At 42.3% G+C, this 15,639-nt stretch overlaps 37 non-coding genes across 37 annotated transcripts; all 37 read left to right on the top strand.

Moving 5' to 3' along the window:
• Positions 1 to 97: 97 nt before the first annotated feature.
• Positions 98 to 170, top strand: Trnak-uuu (transfer RNA lysine (anticodon UUU)). Its single transcript has one exon. It is a non-coding gene; the product is annotated as a tRNA-Lys (tRNA).
• A 303-nt stretch (positions 171 to 473) lies between these two features.
• Trnak-uuu (transfer RNA lysine (anticodon UUU)) lies at positions 474 to 546 on the top strand. Its single transcript has one exon. It is a non-coding gene; the product is annotated as a tRNA-Lys (tRNA).
• A 489-nt stretch (positions 547 to 1,035) lies between these two features.
• On the top strand, positions 1,036 to 1,108 carry Trnak-uuu (transfer RNA lysine (anticodon UUU)). Its single transcript has one exon. It is a non-coding gene; the product is annotated as a tRNA-Lys (tRNA).
• Positions 1,109 to 1,222: 114 nt separating this feature from the next.
• Trnak-uuu (transfer RNA lysine (anticodon UUU)) lies at positions 1,223 to 1,295 on the top strand. Its single transcript has one exon. It is a non-coding gene; the product is annotated as a tRNA-Lys (tRNA).
• A 1,807-nt stretch (positions 1,296 to 3,102) lies between these two features.
• Trnak-uuu (transfer RNA lysine (anticodon UUU)) lies at positions 3,103 to 3,175 on the top strand. The gene has a single exon. It is a non-coding gene; the product is annotated as a tRNA-Lys (tRNA).
• Positions 3,176 to 3,290: 115 nt separating this feature from the next.
• Positions 3,291 to 3,363, top strand: Trnak-uuu (transfer RNA lysine (anticodon UUU)). Its single transcript has one exon. It is a non-coding gene; the product is annotated as a tRNA-Lys (tRNA).
• Positions 3,364 to 3,666: 303 nt separating this feature from the next.
• Trnak-cuu (transfer RNA lysine (anticodon CUU)) lies at positions 3,667 to 3,739 on the top strand. The gene has a single exon. It is a non-coding gene; the product is annotated as a tRNA-Lys (tRNA).
• A 304-nt stretch (positions 3,740 to 4,043) lies between these two features.
• Trnak-uuu (transfer RNA lysine (anticodon UUU)) lies at positions 4,044 to 4,116 on the top strand. Its single transcript has one exon. It is a non-coding gene; the product is annotated as a tRNA-Lys (tRNA).
• Positions 4,117 to 4,419: 303 nt separating this feature from the next.
• Positions 4,420 to 4,492, top strand: Trnak-uuu (transfer RNA lysine (anticodon UUU)). The gene has a single exon. It is a non-coding gene; the product is annotated as a tRNA-Lys (tRNA).
• Positions 4,493 to 5,171: 679 nt separating this feature from the next.
• Trnak-uuu (transfer RNA lysine (anticodon UUU)) lies at positions 5,172 to 5,244 on the top strand. The gene has a single exon. It is a non-coding gene; the product is annotated as a tRNA-Lys (tRNA).
• Positions 5,245 to 5,359: 115 nt separating this feature from the next.
• On the top strand, positions 5,360 to 5,432 carry Trnak-uuu (transfer RNA lysine (anticodon UUU)). The gene has a single exon. It is a non-coding gene; the product is annotated as a tRNA-Lys (tRNA).
• A 302-nt stretch (positions 5,433 to 5,734) lies between these two features.
• Positions 5,735 to 5,807, top strand: Trnak-uuu (transfer RNA lysine (anticodon UUU)). The gene has a single exon. It is a non-coding gene; the product is annotated as a tRNA-Lys (tRNA).
• A 116-nt stretch (positions 5,808 to 5,923) lies between these two features.
• Positions 5,924 to 5,996, top strand: Trnak-uuu (transfer RNA lysine (anticodon UUU)). Its single transcript has one exon. It is a non-coding gene; the product is annotated as a tRNA-Lys (tRNA).
• A 302-nt stretch (positions 5,997 to 6,298) lies between these two features.
• Positions 6,299 to 6,371, top strand: Trnak-uuu (transfer RNA lysine (anticodon UUU)). The gene has a single exon. It is a non-coding gene; the product is annotated as a tRNA-Lys (tRNA).
• A 304-nt stretch (positions 6,372 to 6,675) lies between these two features.
• Positions 6,676 to 6,748, top strand: Trnak-uuu (transfer RNA lysine (anticodon UUU)). The gene has a single exon. It is a non-coding gene; the product is annotated as a tRNA-Lys (tRNA).
• Positions 6,749 to 6,863: 115 nt separating this feature from the next.
• Trnak-uuu (transfer RNA lysine (anticodon UUU)) lies at positions 6,864 to 6,936 on the top strand. Its single transcript has one exon. It is a non-coding gene; the product is annotated as a tRNA-Lys (tRNA).
• Positions 6,937 to 7,051: 115 nt separating this feature from the next.
• Positions 7,052 to 7,124, top strand: Trnak-uuu (transfer RNA lysine (anticodon UUU)). The gene has a single exon. It is a non-coding gene; the product is annotated as a tRNA-Lys (tRNA).
• Positions 7,125 to 7,240: 116 nt separating this feature from the next.
• Positions 7,241 to 7,313, top strand: Trnak-uuu (transfer RNA lysine (anticodon UUU)). Its single transcript has one exon. It is a non-coding gene; the product is annotated as a tRNA-Lys (tRNA).
• Positions 7,314 to 7,616: 303 nt separating this feature from the next.
• Positions 7,617 to 7,689, top strand: Trnae-uuc (transfer RNA glutamic acid (anticodon UUC)). The gene has a single exon. It is a non-coding gene; the product is annotated as a tRNA-Glu (tRNA).
• A 115-nt stretch (positions 7,690 to 7,804) lies between these two features.
• Trnak-uuu (transfer RNA lysine (anticodon UUU)) lies at positions 7,805 to 7,877 on the top strand. The gene has a single exon. It is a non-coding gene; the product is annotated as a tRNA-Lys (tRNA).
• Positions 7,878 to 7,992: 115 nt separating this feature from the next.
• On the top strand, positions 7,993 to 8,065 carry Trnak-uuu (transfer RNA lysine (anticodon UUU)). Its single transcript has one exon. It is a non-coding gene; the product is annotated as a tRNA-Lys (tRNA).
• Positions 8,066 to 8,368: 303 nt separating this feature from the next.
• On the top strand, positions 8,369 to 8,441 carry Trnak-uuu (transfer RNA lysine (anticodon UUU)). Its single transcript has one exon. It is a non-coding gene; the product is annotated as a tRNA-Lys (tRNA).
• A 492-nt stretch (positions 8,442 to 8,933) lies between these two features.
• On the top strand, positions 8,934 to 9,006 carry Trnak-uuu (transfer RNA lysine (anticodon UUU)). Its single transcript has one exon. It is a non-coding gene; the product is annotated as a tRNA-Lys (tRNA).
• A 679-nt stretch (positions 9,007 to 9,685) lies between these two features.
• Trnak-uuu (transfer RNA lysine (anticodon UUU)) lies at positions 9,686 to 9,758 on the top strand. Its single transcript has one exon. It is a non-coding gene; the product is annotated as a tRNA-Lys (tRNA).
• Positions 9,759 to 9,873: 115 nt separating this feature from the next.
• On the top strand, positions 9,874 to 9,946 carry Trnak-uuu (transfer RNA lysine (anticodon UUU)). The gene has a single exon. It is a non-coding gene; the product is annotated as a tRNA-Lys (tRNA).
• A 303-nt stretch (positions 9,947 to 10,249) lies between these two features.
• On the top strand, positions 10,250 to 10,322 carry Trnak-uuu (transfer RNA lysine (anticodon UUU)). Its single transcript has one exon. It is a non-coding gene; the product is annotated as a tRNA-Lys (tRNA).
• Positions 10,323 to 10,625: 303 nt separating this feature from the next.
• Trnak-uuu (transfer RNA lysine (anticodon UUU)) lies at positions 10,626 to 10,698 on the top strand. The gene has a single exon. It is a non-coding gene; the product is annotated as a tRNA-Lys (tRNA).
• Positions 10,699 to 10,813: 115 nt separating this feature from the next.
• Positions 10,814 to 10,886, top strand: Trnak-uuu (transfer RNA lysine (anticodon UUU)). The gene has a single exon. It is a non-coding gene; the product is annotated as a tRNA-Lys (tRNA).
• A 302-nt stretch (positions 10,887 to 11,188) lies between these two features.
• Positions 11,189 to 11,261, top strand: Trnak-uuu (transfer RNA lysine (anticodon UUU)). The gene has a single exon. It is a non-coding gene; the product is annotated as a tRNA-Lys (tRNA).
• A 304-nt stretch (positions 11,262 to 11,565) lies between these two features.
• Trnak-uuu (transfer RNA lysine (anticodon UUU)) lies at positions 11,566 to 11,638 on the top strand. The gene has a single exon. It is a non-coding gene; the product is annotated as a tRNA-Lys (tRNA).
• Positions 11,639 to 12,317: 679 nt separating this feature from the next.
• Trnak-uuu (transfer RNA lysine (anticodon UUU)) lies at positions 12,318 to 12,390 on the top strand. Its single transcript has one exon. It is a non-coding gene; the product is annotated as a tRNA-Lys (tRNA).
• A 115-nt stretch (positions 12,391 to 12,505) lies between these two features.
• Positions 12,506 to 12,578, top strand: Trnak-uuu (transfer RNA lysine (anticodon UUU)). Its single transcript has one exon. It is a non-coding gene; the product is annotated as a tRNA-Lys (tRNA).
• A 303-nt stretch (positions 12,579 to 12,881) lies between these two features.
• On the top strand, positions 12,882 to 12,954 carry Trnak-uuu (transfer RNA lysine (anticodon UUU)). The gene has a single exon. It is a non-coding gene; the product is annotated as a tRNA-Lys (tRNA).
• Positions 12,955 to 13,070: 116 nt separating this feature from the next.
• On the top strand, positions 13,071 to 13,143 carry Trnak-uuu (transfer RNA lysine (anticodon UUU)). Its single transcript has one exon. It is a non-coding gene; the product is annotated as a tRNA-Lys (tRNA).
• A 115-nt stretch (positions 13,144 to 13,258) lies between these two features.
• Trnak-uuu (transfer RNA lysine (anticodon UUU)) lies at positions 13,259 to 13,331 on the top strand. The gene has a single exon. It is a non-coding gene; the product is annotated as a tRNA-Lys (tRNA).
• Positions 13,332 to 13,446: 115 nt separating this feature from the next.
• Positions 13,447 to 13,519, top strand: Trnak-uuu (transfer RNA lysine (anticodon UUU)). Its single transcript has one exon. It is a non-coding gene; the product is annotated as a tRNA-Lys (tRNA).
• A 304-nt stretch (positions 13,520 to 13,823) lies between these two features.
• Positions 13,824 to 13,896, top strand: Trnak-uuu (transfer RNA lysine (anticodon UUU)). Its single transcript has one exon. It is a non-coding gene; the product is annotated as a tRNA-Lys (tRNA).
• The last annotated feature ends 1,743 nt before the right edge of the window (positions 13,897 to 15,639 follow it).

Below are 15,639 nucleotides of genomic sequence, written 5' to 3'. Positions count from 1 at the left end.
AGGCTCATGTAAATTACGTTTTCTATTTTTCTTTCCACATATATCCCTATCCCAAGAGTACTCGAAACCGCAAAATTTGTAATCAAAAGGTCACCGAGCCCGGATAGCTCAGTCGGTAGAGCGTTAGGCTTTTAACCTAACGGTCCAGGGTTCGAGTCCCTGTTCGGGCGGCAGGTCACTTTTTAAAGAAGGCTCATGTAAATTGCATTTTCTATTTTTTTTCTACATATATCCCTATCCCAAGAGTACTCGAAACCGCAAAATTTGTAATCAAAAGGCCACCGAGCCCGGATAGCTCACTCGGTAGAGCGTTAGTCTTTTAACCTAACGGTCCAGGGTTCGAGTCCCTGTTCGGGCGGCAGGTCACTTTTTTAAGAAGGCTCATGTAAATTACTTTTTCTATTTTTTTTCCACATATATCCCTATCCCAAGAGTACTCGAAACCGCAAAATTTGTAATCAAAAGGTCACCGAGCCCGGATAGCTCAGTCGGTATAGCGTTAGGCTTTTAACCTAACGGTCCAGGGTTCGAGTCCCTGTTCGGGCGGCAGGTCACTTTTTTAAGAAGGCTCATGTAAATTACTTTTTCTATTTTTTTTCCACATATATCCCCATCCCAAGAGTACTCGAACCGCAAAATTTGTAATCAGACGGTCCGCGAGTTCGGATAGCTCAGTCGGTAGAGCGTTAGGCTTTTAACCTAACGGTCCCGGGTTCGAGTCCCTAATCGGGCGGCAGGTCACTTTTTAAAGAAGGCTCATGTAAATTACTTTTTCTATTTTTTTTCCACATATATCCCTATCCCAAGAGTACTCGAAACCGCAAAATTTGTAATCAAGCGGTCACCGAGCCCGGATAGCTCAGTCGCTACAGCGTTAGGCTTTTAACCTAACGGTCCAGGGTTCGAGTCCCTGTTCGGGCGGCAGGTCACTTTTTAAAGAAGGCTCATGTAAATTACTTTTTCTATTTTTTTCCGCTTATATCCCTATCCCAAGAGTACTCGAAACCGTAAAATTTGTAATCAAAAGGTCACTGAGCCCGGATAGCTCAGTCGGTAGAGCGTTAGGCTTTTAACCTAACGGTCCAGGGTCCGAGTCCCTGTTCGGGCGGCAGGTCACTTTTTAAAGAAGGCTCATGAAAATTACATTTTCTATTTTTTTCCACATATATCCCTATCCCAAGAGTACTCGAAACCGCAAAATTTGTAATCAAAAGGTCACCGAGCCCGGATAGCTCAGTCGGTAGAGCGTTAGGCTTTTAACCTAACGGTCCAGGGTTCGAGTCCCTGTTCGGGCGGCAGGTCACTTTTTAAAGAAGGCTCATGTAAATAGCATTTTCTATTTTTTTTCTACATATATCCCTATCCCAAGAGTACTCGAAACCGCAAAATTTGTAATCAAAAGGCCACCGAGCCCGGATAGCTCAGTCGGTAGAGCGTTAGTCTTTTAACCTAACGGTCCAGGGTTCGAGTCCCTGTTCGGGCGGCAGGTCACTTTTTTAAGAAGGCTCATGTAAATTACTTTTTCTATTTTTTTTCCACATATATCCCTATCCCAAGAGTACTCGAAACCGCAAAATTTGTAATCAAAAGGTCACCGAGCCCGGATAGCTCAGTCGGTATAGCGTTAGGCATTTAACCTAACGGTCCAGGGTTCGAGTCCCTGTTCGGGCGGCAGGTCACTTTTTTAAGAAGGCTCATGTAAATTACTTTTTCTATTTTTTTTCCACATATATCCCCATCCCAAGAGTACTCGAACCGCAAAATTTGTAATCAGACGGTCCGCGAGTTCAGATAGCTCAGTCGGTAGAGCGTTAGGCTTTTAACCTAACGGTCCCGGGTTCGAGTCCCTAATCGGGCGGCAGGTCACTTTTTAAAGAAGGCTCATGTAAATTACTTTTTCTATTTTTTTTCCTTATATATCCCTATCCCAAGAGTACTCGAAACCGCAAAATTTGTAATCAAGCGGTCACCGAGCCCGGATAGCTCAGTCGCTACAGCGTTAGGCTTTTAACCTAACGGTCCATGGTTCGAGTCCCTGTTCGGGCGGCAGGTCACTTTTTAAAAAAGGCTCATGTAAATTACTTTTTCTATTTTTTTTCTACATATATCCCTATCCCAAGAGTACTCGAAACCGCAAAATTTGTAATCAAAAGGCCACCGAGCCCGGATAGCTCAGTCGGTAGAGCGTTAGTCTTTTAACCTAACGGTCCAGGGTTCGAGTCCCTGTTCGGGCGGCAGGTCAGTTTTTAAAGAAGGCTCATGTAAATTGCATTTTCTATTTTTTTTCTACATATATCCCTATCCCAAGAGTACTCGAAACCGCAAAATTTGTAATCAAAAGGCCACCGAGCCCGGATAGCTCAGTCGGTAGAGCGTTAGTCTTTTAACCTAACGGTCCAGGGTTCGAGTCCCTGTTCGGGCGGCAGGTCAGTTTTTAAAGAAGGCTCATGTAAATTGCATTTTCTATTTTTTTTCTACATATATCCCTATCCCAAGAGTACTCGAAACCGCAAAATTTGTAATCAAAAGGCCACCGAGCCCGGATAGCTCAGTCGGTAGAGCGTTAGTCTTTTAACCTAACGGTCCAGGGTTCGAGTCCCTGTTCGGGCGGCAGGTCAGTTTTTAAAGAAGGCTCATGTAAATTGCATTTTCTATTTTTTTTCTACATATATCCCTATCCCAAGAGTACTCGAAACCGCAAAATTTGTAATCAAAAGGCCACCGAGCCCGGATAGCTCAGTCGGTCGAGCGTTAGTCTTTTAATCTAACGGTCCAGGGTTCGAGTCCCTGTTCGGGCGGCAGGTCACTTTTTTAAGAAGGCTCATGTAAATTACGTTTTCTATTTTTCTTTCCACATATATCCCTATCCCAAGAGTACTCGAAACCGCAAAATTTGTAATCAAAAGTGCACAGAGCCCGAATAGCTCAGTCGGTAGAGCGTTAGTCTTTTAACCTAACGGACCAGGGTTCGAGTCCCTGTTCGGGCGGCAGGTCACTTTTTAAAGAAGGCTCATGTAAAATACTTTTTGTATTTTTTTTCCACATATATCCCTATCCCAAGAGTACTCGAAACCGCAAAATTTGTAATCAAAAGGTCACCGAGCCCGGATAGCTCAGTCGGTAGAGCGTTAGGCTTTTAACCTAACGGTCCAGGGTTCGAGTCCCTGTTCGGGCGGCAGGTCACTTTTTAAAGAAGGCTCATGTAAATTACATTTTCTATTTTTTTTCCACATATATCCCTATCCCAAGAGTACTCGAAACCGCAAAATTTGTAATCAAAAGGCCACCGAGCCCGGATAGCTCAGTCGGTAGAGCGTTAGGCTTTTAACCTAACGGTCCAGGGTTCGAGTCCCTGTTCGGGCGGCAGGTCACTTTTTTAAGAAGGCTCATGTAAATTACTTTTTCTATTTTTTTTCCACATATATCCCTATCCCAAGAGTACTCGAAACCGCAAAATTTGTAATCGAAAGGTCACCTAGCCCGGATAGCTCAGTCGGTATAGCGTTAGGCTTTTAACCTAACGGTCCAGGGTTCGAGACCCTGTTCGGGCGGCAGGTCACTTTTTAAAGAAGGCTCATGTAAATTGCATTTTCTATTTTTTTTCTACATATATCCCTATCCCAAGAGTACTCGAAACCGCAAAATTTGTAATCAAAAGGCCACCGAGCCCGGATAGCTCAGTCGGTAGAGCGTTAGTCTCTTAATCTAACGGTCCAGGGTTCGAGTCCCTGTTCGGGCGGCAGGTCACTTTTTTAAGAAGGCTCATGTAAATTACTTTTTCTATTTTTCTTTCCACATATATCCCTATCCCAAGAGTACTCGAAACCGCAAAATTTGTAATCAAAAGTGCACAGAGCCCGAATAGCTCAGTCGGTAGAGCGTTAGTCTTTTAACCTAACGGTCCAGGGTTCGAGTCCCTGTTCGGGCGGCAGGTCACTTTTTTAAGAAGGCTCATGTAAATTACTTTTTCTATTTTTTTTTCCACATATATCCCCATCCCAAGAGTACTCGAACCGCAAAATTTGTAATCAAAAGGCCACCGAGCCCGGATAGCTCAGTCGGTAGAGCGTTAGGCTTTTAACCTAACGGTCCAGGGTTCGAGTCCCTGTTCGGGCGGCAGGTCACTTTTTTAAGAAGGCTCATGTAAATTACTTTTTCTATTTTTTTTCCACATATATCCCTATCCCAAGAGTACTCGAAACCGCAAAATTTGTAATCGAAAGGTCACCGAGCCCGGATAGCTCAGTCGGTATAGCGTTAGGCTTTTAACCTTACGGTCCAGGGTTCGAGACCCTGTTCGGGCGGCAGGTCACTTTTTAAAGAAGGCTCATGTAAATTGCATTTTCTATTTTTTTTCTACATATATCCCTATCCCAAGAGTACTCGAAACCGCAAAATTTGTAATCAAAAGGCCACCGAGCCCGGATAGCTCAGTCGGTAGAGCGTTAGTCTTTTAATCTAACGGTCCAGGGTTCGAGTCCCTGTTCGGGCGGCAGGTCACTTTTTTAAGAAGGCTCATGTAAATTACGTTTTCTATTTTTCTTTCCACATATATCCCTATCCCAAGAGTACTCGAAACCGCAAAATTTGTAATCAAAAGTGCACAGAGCCCGAATAGCTCAGTCGGTAGAGCGTTAGTCTTTTAACCTAACGGTCCAGGGTTCGAGTCCCTGTTCGGGCGGCAGGTCACTTTTTTAAGAAGGCTCATGTAAATTACTTTTTCTATTTTTTTTCCACATATATCCCCATCCCAAGAGTACTCGAACCGCAAAATTTGTAATCAGACGGTCCGCGAGTTCGGATAGCTCAGTCGGTAGAGCGTTAGGCTTTTAACCTAACGGTCCCGGGTTCGAGTCCCTAATCGAGCGGCAGGTCACTTTTTAAAGAAGGCTCATGTAAATTACTTTTTCTATTTTTTTTCCACATATATCCCTATCCCAAGAGTACTCGAAACCGCAAAATTTGTAATCAAGCGGTCACCGAGCCCGGATAGCTCAGTCGCTACAGCGTTAGGCTTTTAACCTAACGGTCCATGGTTCGAGTCCCTGTTCGGGCGGCAGGTCACTTTTTAAAAAAGGCTCATGTAAATTACTTTTTGTATTTTTTTTCCACATATATCCCTATCCCAAGAGTACTCGAAACCGCAAAATTTGTAATCAAAAGGTCACCGAGCCCGGATAGCTCAGTCGGTAGAGCGTTAGGCTTTTAACCTAACGGTCCAGGGTTCGAGTCCCTGTTCGGGCGGCAGGTCACTTTTTAAAGAAGGCTCATGTAAATTACATTTTCTATTTTTTTTCCACATATATCCCTATCCCAAGAGTACTCGAAACCGCAAAATTTGTAATCAAAAGGCCACCGAGCCCGGATAGCTCAGTCGGTAGAGCGTTAGGCTTTTAACCTAACGGTCCAGGGTTCGAGTCCCTGTTCGGGCGGCAGGTCACTTATTTAAGAAGGCTCATGTAAATTACTTTTTCTATTTTTTTTCCACATATATCCCTATCCCAAGAGTACTCGAAACCGCAAAATTTGTAATCGAAAGGTCACCGAGCCCGGATAGCTCAGTCGGTATAGCGTTAGGCTTTTAACCTAACGGTCCAGGGTTCGAGACCCTGTTCGGGCGGCAGGTCACTTTTTAAAGAAGGCTCATGTAAATTACTTTTTCTATTTTTTTCCACATATATCCCTATCCCAAGAGTACTCGAAACCGCAAAATTTGTAATCAAAAGATTAACGAGCCCGGATAGCTCAGTCGGTAGAGCGTTAGGCTTTTAACCTAACGGTCCAGGGTTCGAGTCCCTGTTCGGGCGGCAGGTCACTTTTTTAAGAAGGCTCATGTAAATTACTTTTTCTATTTTTTTTTCCACATATATCCCTATCCCAAGAGTACTCGAAACCGTAAAATTTGTAATCAAGAGGTCACCGAGCCCGGATAGCTCAGTCGGTAGAGCGTTAGGCTTTTAACCTAACGGTCCAGGGTTCGAGTCCCTGTTCGGGCGGCCGGTCACTTTTTTAAGATGCTCATGTAAATTACTTTTTCTATTTTTTTTCCACATATATCCCTATCCCAAGAGTACTCGAAACCGCAAAATTTGTAATCAAAAGGTCACCGAACCCGGATAGCTCAGTCGGTAGAGCGTTAGGCTTTTAACCTAACTGTCCACGGTTCGAGTCCCTTTTCGGGCGGCAGGTCACTTTTTTAAGAAGGCTCATGTAAATTACTTTTTCTATTTTTTTTCCACATATATCCCTATCCCAAGAGTACTCGAAACCGTAAAATTTGTAATCAAAAGGTCACCGAGCCCGGATAGCTCAGTCGGTAGAGCGTTAGGCTTTTGACCTAACGGTCCAGGGTTCGAGTCCCTGTTCGGGCGGCAGGTCACTTTTTTAGGGAAGGCTCATGTAAATTACTTTTTCTATTTTTTTCCACTTATATCCCTATCCCAAGAGTACTCGAAACCGTAAAATTTGTAATCAAAAGGTCACCGAGCCCGGATAGTTCAGTCGGTAGAGCGTTAGGCTTTTAACCTAACGGTCCAGGGTCCGAGTCCCTGTTCGGGCGGCAGGTCACTTTTTAAAGAAGGCTCATGAAAATTACATTTTCTATTTTTTTTTCCAAATATATCCCTATCCCAAGAGTACTCGAAACCGCAAAATTTGTAATCAAAAGGTCACCGAGCCCGGATAGCTCAGTCGGTAGAGCGTTAGGCTTTTAACCTAACGGTCTAGGGTTCGAGTCCCTGTTCGGGCGGCAGGTCACTTTTTAAAGAAGGCTCATGTAAATTGCATTTTCAATTTTTTTTCTACATATATCCCTATCCCAAGAGTACTCGAAACCGCAAAATTTGTAATCAAAAGGTCACCGAGCCCGGATAGCTCAGTCGGTAGAGCGTTAGGCTTTTAACCTAACTGTCCAGGGTTCGAGTCCCTGTTCGGGTGGCAGGTCACTTTTTAAAGAAGGCTCATGTAAATTACATTTTCTATTTTTTTACCACATATATCCCTATCCCAAGAGTACTCGAAACCGCAAAATTTGTAATCAAAAGATCAACGAGCCCGGATAGCTCAGTCGGTAGAGCGTTAGGCTTTTAACCTAACGGTCCAGGGTTCGAGTCCCTGTTCGGGCGGCATTTCACTTTTTTAAGAAGGCTCATGTAAATTACTTTTTCTATTTTTTTTTCCACATATATCCCTATCCCAAGAGTACTCGAAACCGTAAAATTTGTAATCAAGAGGTCACCGAGCCCGGATAGCTCAGTCGGTAGAGCGTTAGGCTTTTAACCTAACGGTCCAGGGTTCGAGTCCCTGTTCGGGCGGCCGGTCACTTTTTTAAGAAGGCTCATGTAAATTACTTTTTCTATTTTTTTTCCACATATATCCCTATCCCAAGAGTACTCGAAACCGTAAAATTTGTAATCACGAGGTCACCGAGCACGGATAGCTCAGTCGGTAGAGCATTAGGCTTTTAACCTAACGGTCCAGGGTTCGAGTCCCTGTTCGGGCTGCAGGTCACTTTATTAAGAAGGCTCATGTAAATTACTTTTTCTATTTTTTTTCCACATATATCCCTATTCCAAGAGTACTCGAAACCGCAAAATTTGTTATCAAAAGGTCACCGAGCCCGTATAGTTCAGTCGGTAGAGCGTTAGGCTTTCAACCTAACGGTCCAGGGTTCGAGTCCCTGTTCGGGCGGCAGGTCACTTTTTAAAGAAGGCTCATGTAAATTACTTTTTCTATTTTTTTTCCACATATATCCCTATCCCAAGAGTACTCGAAACCGCAAAATTTGTAATCAAAAGGGCACCGAGCCCGGATAGCTCAGTCGGTAGAGCGTTAGGCTTTTAACCTAACGGTCCAGGGTTCGAGTCCCTTTTCGGGCGGCAGGTCAATTTTTTAAGAAGGCTCATGTAAATTACTTTTTCTATTTTTTTTCCACATATATCCCTATCCCAAGAGTACTCGAAACCGTAAAATTTGTAATCAAAAGGTCACCGAGCCCGGATAGCTCAGTCGGTAGAGCGTTAGGCTTTTGACCTAACGGTCCAGGGTTCGAGTCCCTGTTCGGGCGGCAGGTCACTTTTTTAGGGAAGGCCCATGTAAATTACTTTTTCTATTTTTTTCCACTTATATCCCTATCCCAAGAGTACTCGAAACCGTAAAATTTGTAATCAAAAGGTCACCGAGCCCGGATAGCTCAGTCGGTAGAGCGTTAGGCTTTTAACCTAACGGTCCAGGGTCTGAGTCCCTGTTCGGGCGGCAGGTCACTTTTTAAAGAAGGCTCATGAAAATTACATTTTCTATTTTTTTTCCACATATATCCCTATCCCAAGAGTACTCGAAACCGCAAAATTTGTAATCAAAAGGTCACCGAGCCCGGATAGCTCAGTCGGTAGAGCGTTAGGCTTTTAACCTAACGGTCCAGGGTTCGAGTCCCTGTTCGGGCGGCAGGTCACTTTTTAAAGAAGGCTCATGTAAATTGCATTTTCTATTTTTTTTCTACATATATCCCTATCCCAAGAGTACTCGAAACCGCAAAATTTGTAATCAAAAGGTCACCGAGCCCGGATAGCTCAGTCGGTAGAGCGTTAGGCTTTTAATCTAACTGTCCAGGGTTCGAGTCCCTGTTCGGGTGGCAGGTCACTTTTTAAAGAAGGCTCATGTAAATTACATTTTCTATTTTTTTACCACATATATCCCTATCCGAAGAGTACTCGAAACCGCAAAATTTGTAATCAAAAGGTCACCGAGCCCGGATAGCTCAGTCGGTAGAGCGTTAGGCTTTTAACCTAACGGTACAGGGTTCTAGTCCCTGTTCGGGCGGCAGGTCACTTTTTAAAGAAGGCTCATGTAAATTACTTTTTCTATTTTTTTTCCCACATATATCCCTATCCCAAGGGTACTCGAAACCGCAAAATTTGTAATCAAAAGGTCACAGAGCCCGAATAGCTCAGTCGGTAGAGCGTTAGGCTTTTAACCTAACGGTCCAGGGTTCGAGTCCCTGTTCGGGCGGCAGGTCACTTTTTTAAGAAGGCTCATGTAAATTCCTTTTTCAATTTTTTTTTCCACATATATCCCATCCCAAGAGTACACGAAAACGTAAAATTTGTAATCGGAAGGTCACCGAACTCGGATAGATCAGTCGGTATAGCGTTAGGCTTTTAACATAACGGTCCAATGTTCGAGTCCCTGTTCGGGCGGCAGGTCACTTTTTAAAGAAGGCTCATGTAAATTACATTTTCTATTTTTTTTCCACATATATCCCTATCCCAAGAGTACTCGAAACCGCAAAATTTGTAATCAAAAGGCCACCGAGCCCGGATAGCTCAGTCGGTAGAGCGTTAGTCTTTTAACCTAACGGTCCAGGGTTCGAGTCCCTGTTCGGGCGGCAGGTCACTTTTTTAAGAAGGCTCATGTAAATTACTTTTTCTATTTTTTTTCCACATATATCCCTATCCCAAGAGGACTCGAAACCGCAAAATTTGTAATCAAGCGGTCACCGAGCCCGGATAGCTCAGTCGCTACAGCGTTAGGCTTTTAACCTAACGGTCCAGGGTTCGAGTCTCTGTTCGGGCGGCAGGACACTTTTTAAAGAAGGCTCATGTAAATTACTTTTTCTATTTTTTTTCCACATATATCCCTATGCGAAGAGTACTCGAAACCTCAAAATTTGTAATCAAAAGGTCACCGAGCCCGGATAGCTCAGTCGGTAGAGCGTTAGGCTTTTAACCTAACGGTCCAGGGTTCGAGTCCCTGTTCGGGCGGCAGGTCACTTTTTTAAGAAGGCTCATGTAAATTACATTTTCTATTTTTTTTCCACATATATCCCTATCCCAAGAGTACTCGGAACCGCAAAATTTGTAATCAAAAGGTCACCGAGCCCGGATAGCTCAGTCGGTAGAGCGTTAGGCTTTTAACCTAACGGTCCAGGGTTCGAGTCCCTGTTCGGGCTGCAGGTCACTTTTTAAAGAAGGCTCATGTAAATTACATTTTCTATTTTTTTTTCACATATATCCCTATCCCAAGAGTACTCGAAACCGCAAAGTTTGTAATCAAAAGGTCACCGAGCCCGGATAGCTCAGTCGGTAGAGCGTTAGGCTTTTAAACTAACGGACCAGGGTTCGAGTCCCTGTTCGGGCGGCAGGTCACTTTTTAAAGAAGGCTCATGTAAATTACTTTTTGTATTTTTTTTCCACATATATCCCTATCCCAAGAGTACTCGAAACCGCAAAATTTTTAATCAAAAGGTCACCGAGCCCGTATAGCTCAGTCGGTAGAGCGTTAGGCTTTTAACCTAACGGTACAGGGTTCGAGTCCCTGTTCGGGCAGCAGGTCACTTTTTAAAGAAGGCTCATGTAAATTACTTTTTCTATTTTTTTTCCACATATATCCCTATCCCAAGAGTACTCGAAACCGCAAAATTTGTAATCAAGAGATCAACGAGCCCGGATAGCTCAGTCGGTAGAGCGTTAGGCTTTTAACCTAACGGTCCAGGGTCTGAGTCCCTGTACGGGCGGCAGGTCACTTTTTTAAGAAGGCTCATGTAAATTACTTTTTCTATTTTTTTCCCACATATATCCCTATCCCAAGAGTACTCGAAACCGCAAAATTTGTATTCAAAAGGCCACCGAGCCCGGATAGCTCAGTCGGTAGAGCGTTAGGCTTTTAACCTAACGGTCCAGGGTTCGAGTCCCTGTTCGGGCGGCAGGTCACGTTTTTAAGAAGGCTCATGTAAATTACTTTTTCTATTTTTTTTCCACATATATCCCTATCCCAAGAGTACTCGAAACCGCAAAATTTGTAAGCAAAAGGTCACCGAGCCCGGATAGCTCAGTCGGTAGAGCGTTAGGCTTTTAACCTAACGGTCCAGGGTTCGAGTCCCTGTTCGGGCGGCAGGTCACTTTTTAAAGAAGGCTCATGTAAATTGCATTTTCTATTTTTTTTCTACATATATCCCTATCCCAAGAGTACTCGAAACCGCAAAATTTGTAATCAAAAGGTCACCGAGCCCGGATAGCTCAGTCGGTAGAGCGTTAGGCTTTTAACCTAACGGTCCAGGGTCTGAGTCCCTGTTCGGGCGGCAGGTCACTTTTTAAAGAAGGCTCATGAAAATTACATTTTCTATTTTTTTCCACATATATCCCTATCCCAAGAGTACTCGAAACCGCAAAATTTGTAATCAAAAGGTCACCGAGCCCGGATAGCTCAGTCGGTAGAGCGTTAGGCTTTTAACCTAACGGTCCAGGGTTCGAGTCCCTGTTCGGGCGGCAGGTCACTTTTTAAAGAAGGCTCATGTAAATTACATTTTCTATTTTTTTACCACATATATCCCTATCCCAAGAGTACTCGAAACCGCAAAATTTGTAATCAAAAGGTCACCGAGCCCGGATAGCTCAGTCGGTAGAGCGTTAGGCTTTTAACCTAACGGTACAGGGTTCTAGTCCCTGTTCGGGCGGCAGGTCACTTTTTAAAGAAGGCTCATGTAAATTACTTTTTCTATTTTTTTTCCCACATATATCCCTATCCCAAGGGTACTCGAAACCGCAAAATTTGTAATCAAAAGGTCACAGAGCCCGAATAGCTCAGTCGGTAGAGCGTTAGGCTTTTAACCTAACGGTCCAGGGTTCGAGTCCCTGTTCGGGCGGCAGGTCACTTTTTTAAGAAGGCTCATGTAAATTCCTTTTTCAATTTTTTTTTCCACATATATCCCATCCCAAGAGTACACGAAAACGTAAAATTTGTAATCGGAAGGTCACCGAACTCGGATAGCTCAGTCGGTATAGCGTTAGGCTTTTAACATAACGGTCCAATGTTCGAGTCCCTGTTCGGGCGGCAGGTCACTTTTTAAAGAACCCTCATGTAAATTACATTTTCTATTTTTTTTCCACATATATCCCTATCCCAAGAGTACTCGAAACCGCAAAATTTGTAATCAAAAGGCCACCGAGCCCGGATAGCTCAGTCGGTAGAGCGTTAGTCTTTTAACCTAACGGTCCAGGGTTCGAGTCCCTGTTCGGGCGGCAGGTCACTTTTTTAAGAAGGCTCATGTAAATTACTTTTTCTATTTTTTTTCCACATATATCCCTATCCCAAGAGGACTCGAAACCGCAAAATTTGTAATCAAGCGGTCACCGAGCCCGGATAGCTCAGTCGCTACAGCGTTAGGCTTTTAACCTAACGGTCCAGGGTTCGAGTCTCTGTTCGGGCGGCAGGACACTTTTTAAAGAAGGCTCATGTAAATTACTTTTTCTATTTTTTTTCCACATATATCCCTATGCGAAGAGTACTCGAAACCTCAAAATTTGTAATCAAAAGGTCACCGAGCCCGGATAGCTCAGTCGGTAGAGCGTTAGGCTTTTAACCTAACGGTCCAGGGTTCGAGTCCCTGTTCGGGCGGCAGGTCACTTTTTTAAGAAGGCTCATGTAAATTACATTTTCTATTTTTTTTCCACATATATCCCTATCCCAAGAGTACTCGGAACCGCAAAATTTGTAATCAAAAGGTCACCGAGCCCGGATAGCTCAGTCGGTAGAGCGTTAGGCTTTTAACCTAACGGTCCAGGGTTCGAGTCCCTGTTCGGGCTGCAGGTCACTTTTTAAAGAAGGCTCATGTAAATTACATTTTCTATTTTTTTTCCACATATATCCCTATCCCAAGAGTACTCGAAACCGCAAAGTTTGTAATCAAAAGGTCACCGAGCCCGGATAGCTCAGTCGGTAGAGCGTTAGGCTTTTAAACTAACGGACCAGGGTTCGAGTCCCTGTTCGGGCGGCAGGTCACTTTTTAAAGAAGGCTCATGTAAATTACTTTTTGTATTTTTTTTCCACATATATCCCTATCCCAAGAGTACTCGAAACCGCAAAATTTTTAATCAAAAGGTCACCGAGCCCGTATAGCTCAGTCGGTAGAGCGTTAGGCTTTTAACCTAACGGTCCAGGGTTCGAGTCCCTGTTCGGGCAGCAGGTCACTTTTTAAAGAAGGCTCATGTAAATTACTTTTTCTATTTTTTTTTCCACATATATCCCTATCCCAAGAGTACTCGAAACCGCAAAATTTGTAATCAAGAGATCAACGAGCCCGGATAGCTCAGTCGGTAGAGCGTTAGGCTTTTAACCTAACGGTCCAGGGTTCGAGTCCCTGTACGGGCGGCAGGTCACTTTTTTAAGAAGGCTCATGTAAATTACTTTTTCTATTTTTTTCCCACATATATCCCTATCCCAAGAGTACTCGAAACCGCAAAATTTGTATTCAAAAGGCCACCGAGCCCGGATAGCTCAGTCGGTAGAGCGTTAGGCTTTTAACCTAACGGTCCAGGGTTCGAGTCCCTGTTCGGGCGGCAGGTCACGTTTTTAAGAAGGCTCATGTAAATTACTTTTTCTATTTTTTTTCCACATATATCCCTATCCCAAGAGTACTCGAAACCGCAAAATTTGTAAGCAAAAGGTCACCGAGCCCGGATAGCTCAGTCGGTAGAGCGTTAGGCTTTTAACCTAACGGTCCAGGGTTCGAGTCCCTGTTCGGGCGGTAGGTCACTTTTTTAAGAAGGCTCATGTAAATTACTTTTTCTATTTTTTTTCCACATATATCCCTATCCCAAGAGTACTCGAAACCGCAAAATTTGTAATCAAAAGGCCACCGAGCCCGGATAGCTCAGTCGGTAGAGCGTTAGTCTTTTAACCTAACGGTCCAGGGTTCGAGTCCCTGTTCGGGCGGCAGGTCACTTTTTTAAGAAGGCTCATGTAAATTACTTTTTCTATTTTTTTTTCCACATATATCCCTATCCCAAGAGTACTCGAAACCGCAAAATTTGTAATCAAAAGGTCACCGAGCCCGGATAGCTCAGTCGGTATAGCGTTAGGCTTTTAACCTAACGGTCCAGGGTTCGAGTCCCTGTTCGGGCGGCAGGTCACTTTTTTAAGAAGGCTCATGTAAATTACTTTTTCTATTTTTTTTCCACATATATCCTCATCCCAAGAGTACTCGAACCGCAAAATTTGTAATCAGACGGTCCGCGAGTTCGGATAGCTCAGTCGGTAGAGCGTTAGGCTTTTAACCTAACGGTCCAGGGTTCGAGTCCGTGTTTTGGAGGCCGGTCAATTTTTCAAAAAGACTGATGTAAGTTCCTTTTTCTGTTTGAGCTTCTAGTATAAAGCATTTTTGTTGGATAATATTTAAAATTGATTTTCATCTGATTTCATATTGTTAGCTGCAACATCAAGTGCTAAAAGATTTTTTAAACACTTTTTTTTCAAAAAAAATTCTTACTTATAAACTTTTTCCGATTTAAGAAAACATTTTCATGTTATAGCATGAAAACTAGTTTTTCTTTTCTTAATTCAACAATTCAAAAAAATATAAAAATTATTTTTTTGGATATTATACTACACAATGACTGCCAAAAATTCAATTAATTTTTAAACAATAAAAATTTTAATCAAAGTTTTGAAAAAAATCTGTTTTTTTTCCAATTTTTTTTTTCAAAATGTAAGTTTATGTTGCTACTTTGCCATTCTACGATAAATCGGTCCATCATGTAAAACATTTTAAGTTATTTAAGCATCATGTAATTTACAAAACATAAGCTAATGTATTCCAACTTATATAAAAATGCATCCTTATTGTTTCTATCGGTACAATTTTATATACATGCAAGCTATACTCGCGTCAGTCGGTTTTGTTCATAACAGCAAACGATTTTTTCTGCCTTACGATGTTACATTTGCACAAATCGTTTGCATCAAGGAAAGAGACCTACAAACAGTGCATTTTTTTCTTATAAATAAATGCAATTCAATTCAAATTGCAGACAATTGACCATTAGAAAGAACGGTCAATCAGTTACCCTTTTGTGGCCCTTCGGGTTGAATTTAGACATAATGTCAAATCATAGCAGCGTTTAGGTTGATCTTCATTGCTTGCTGCATGTTAAATTATATTATTTAAATGGAACACTTAAGGAAATAAAAGAAACATTTTGTAATAGTTTTTTCCGTTTCATTCTTTGATTGTATGTTTTAAACGATTTTACGTACAATGAACTTATGATTCATTTGTTATTTCTGCGATATTGTACTCCAGATTTATAATCATTTGATGGAACTCAGATTTATTTAGTGCTAGCCGCCCATGACGACAAGTGGAACACCGGTAATGCTTAATTTCAATTATGCACTGCTTGTTCATAATTCTTTCAAAAAGCATTTTTAATCAGCACATTTTGACACGTATCAAAGTCAAGCAATTTTAATAGCCTTACACACATTCCTTTTATTGGGAGCATGAACTTCTTTAATGGATATATTTAAGTCCCATAATATCGTTGAGCCAATAAAAAGCCATTCTTTATTAATGTAATTTATTTTCTTATTGCAAAATATCTTTCTCGGTTTTCTAACTTTACTTTCTTATTCCTCGTTCAAATTGCGCAGATTATATAATAGAATTTTTCTTCCTTAGCTTTTAACGATGGAAGAAAAACACGAAATCAAATATTTGGTGGTACTGTAAAGAAAAACTGAAATTCATTGCAGAAAATTATGCAAAAAAAAGTTGATATAATAACAAAAGACAAATTTTTGAGTTTTAAAATGACGTAAAATTCAGTTTTCTGCCGTTACTTTTATGATTCATTGTGGGGTGAAATG

Source organism: Argiope bruennichi, chromosome 7 (assembly GCF_947563725.1).
Source record: "Argiope bruennichi chromosome 7, qqArgBrue1.1, whole genome shotgun sequence".
Classification (NCBI taxonomy): Eukaryota; Metazoa; Arthropoda; class Arachnida; order Araneae; family Araneidae; genus Argiope; species Argiope bruennichi.
Note: the sequence above shows the minus strand (reverse complement) of the source record. Positions and strands in the feature narration are given on the sequence as shown.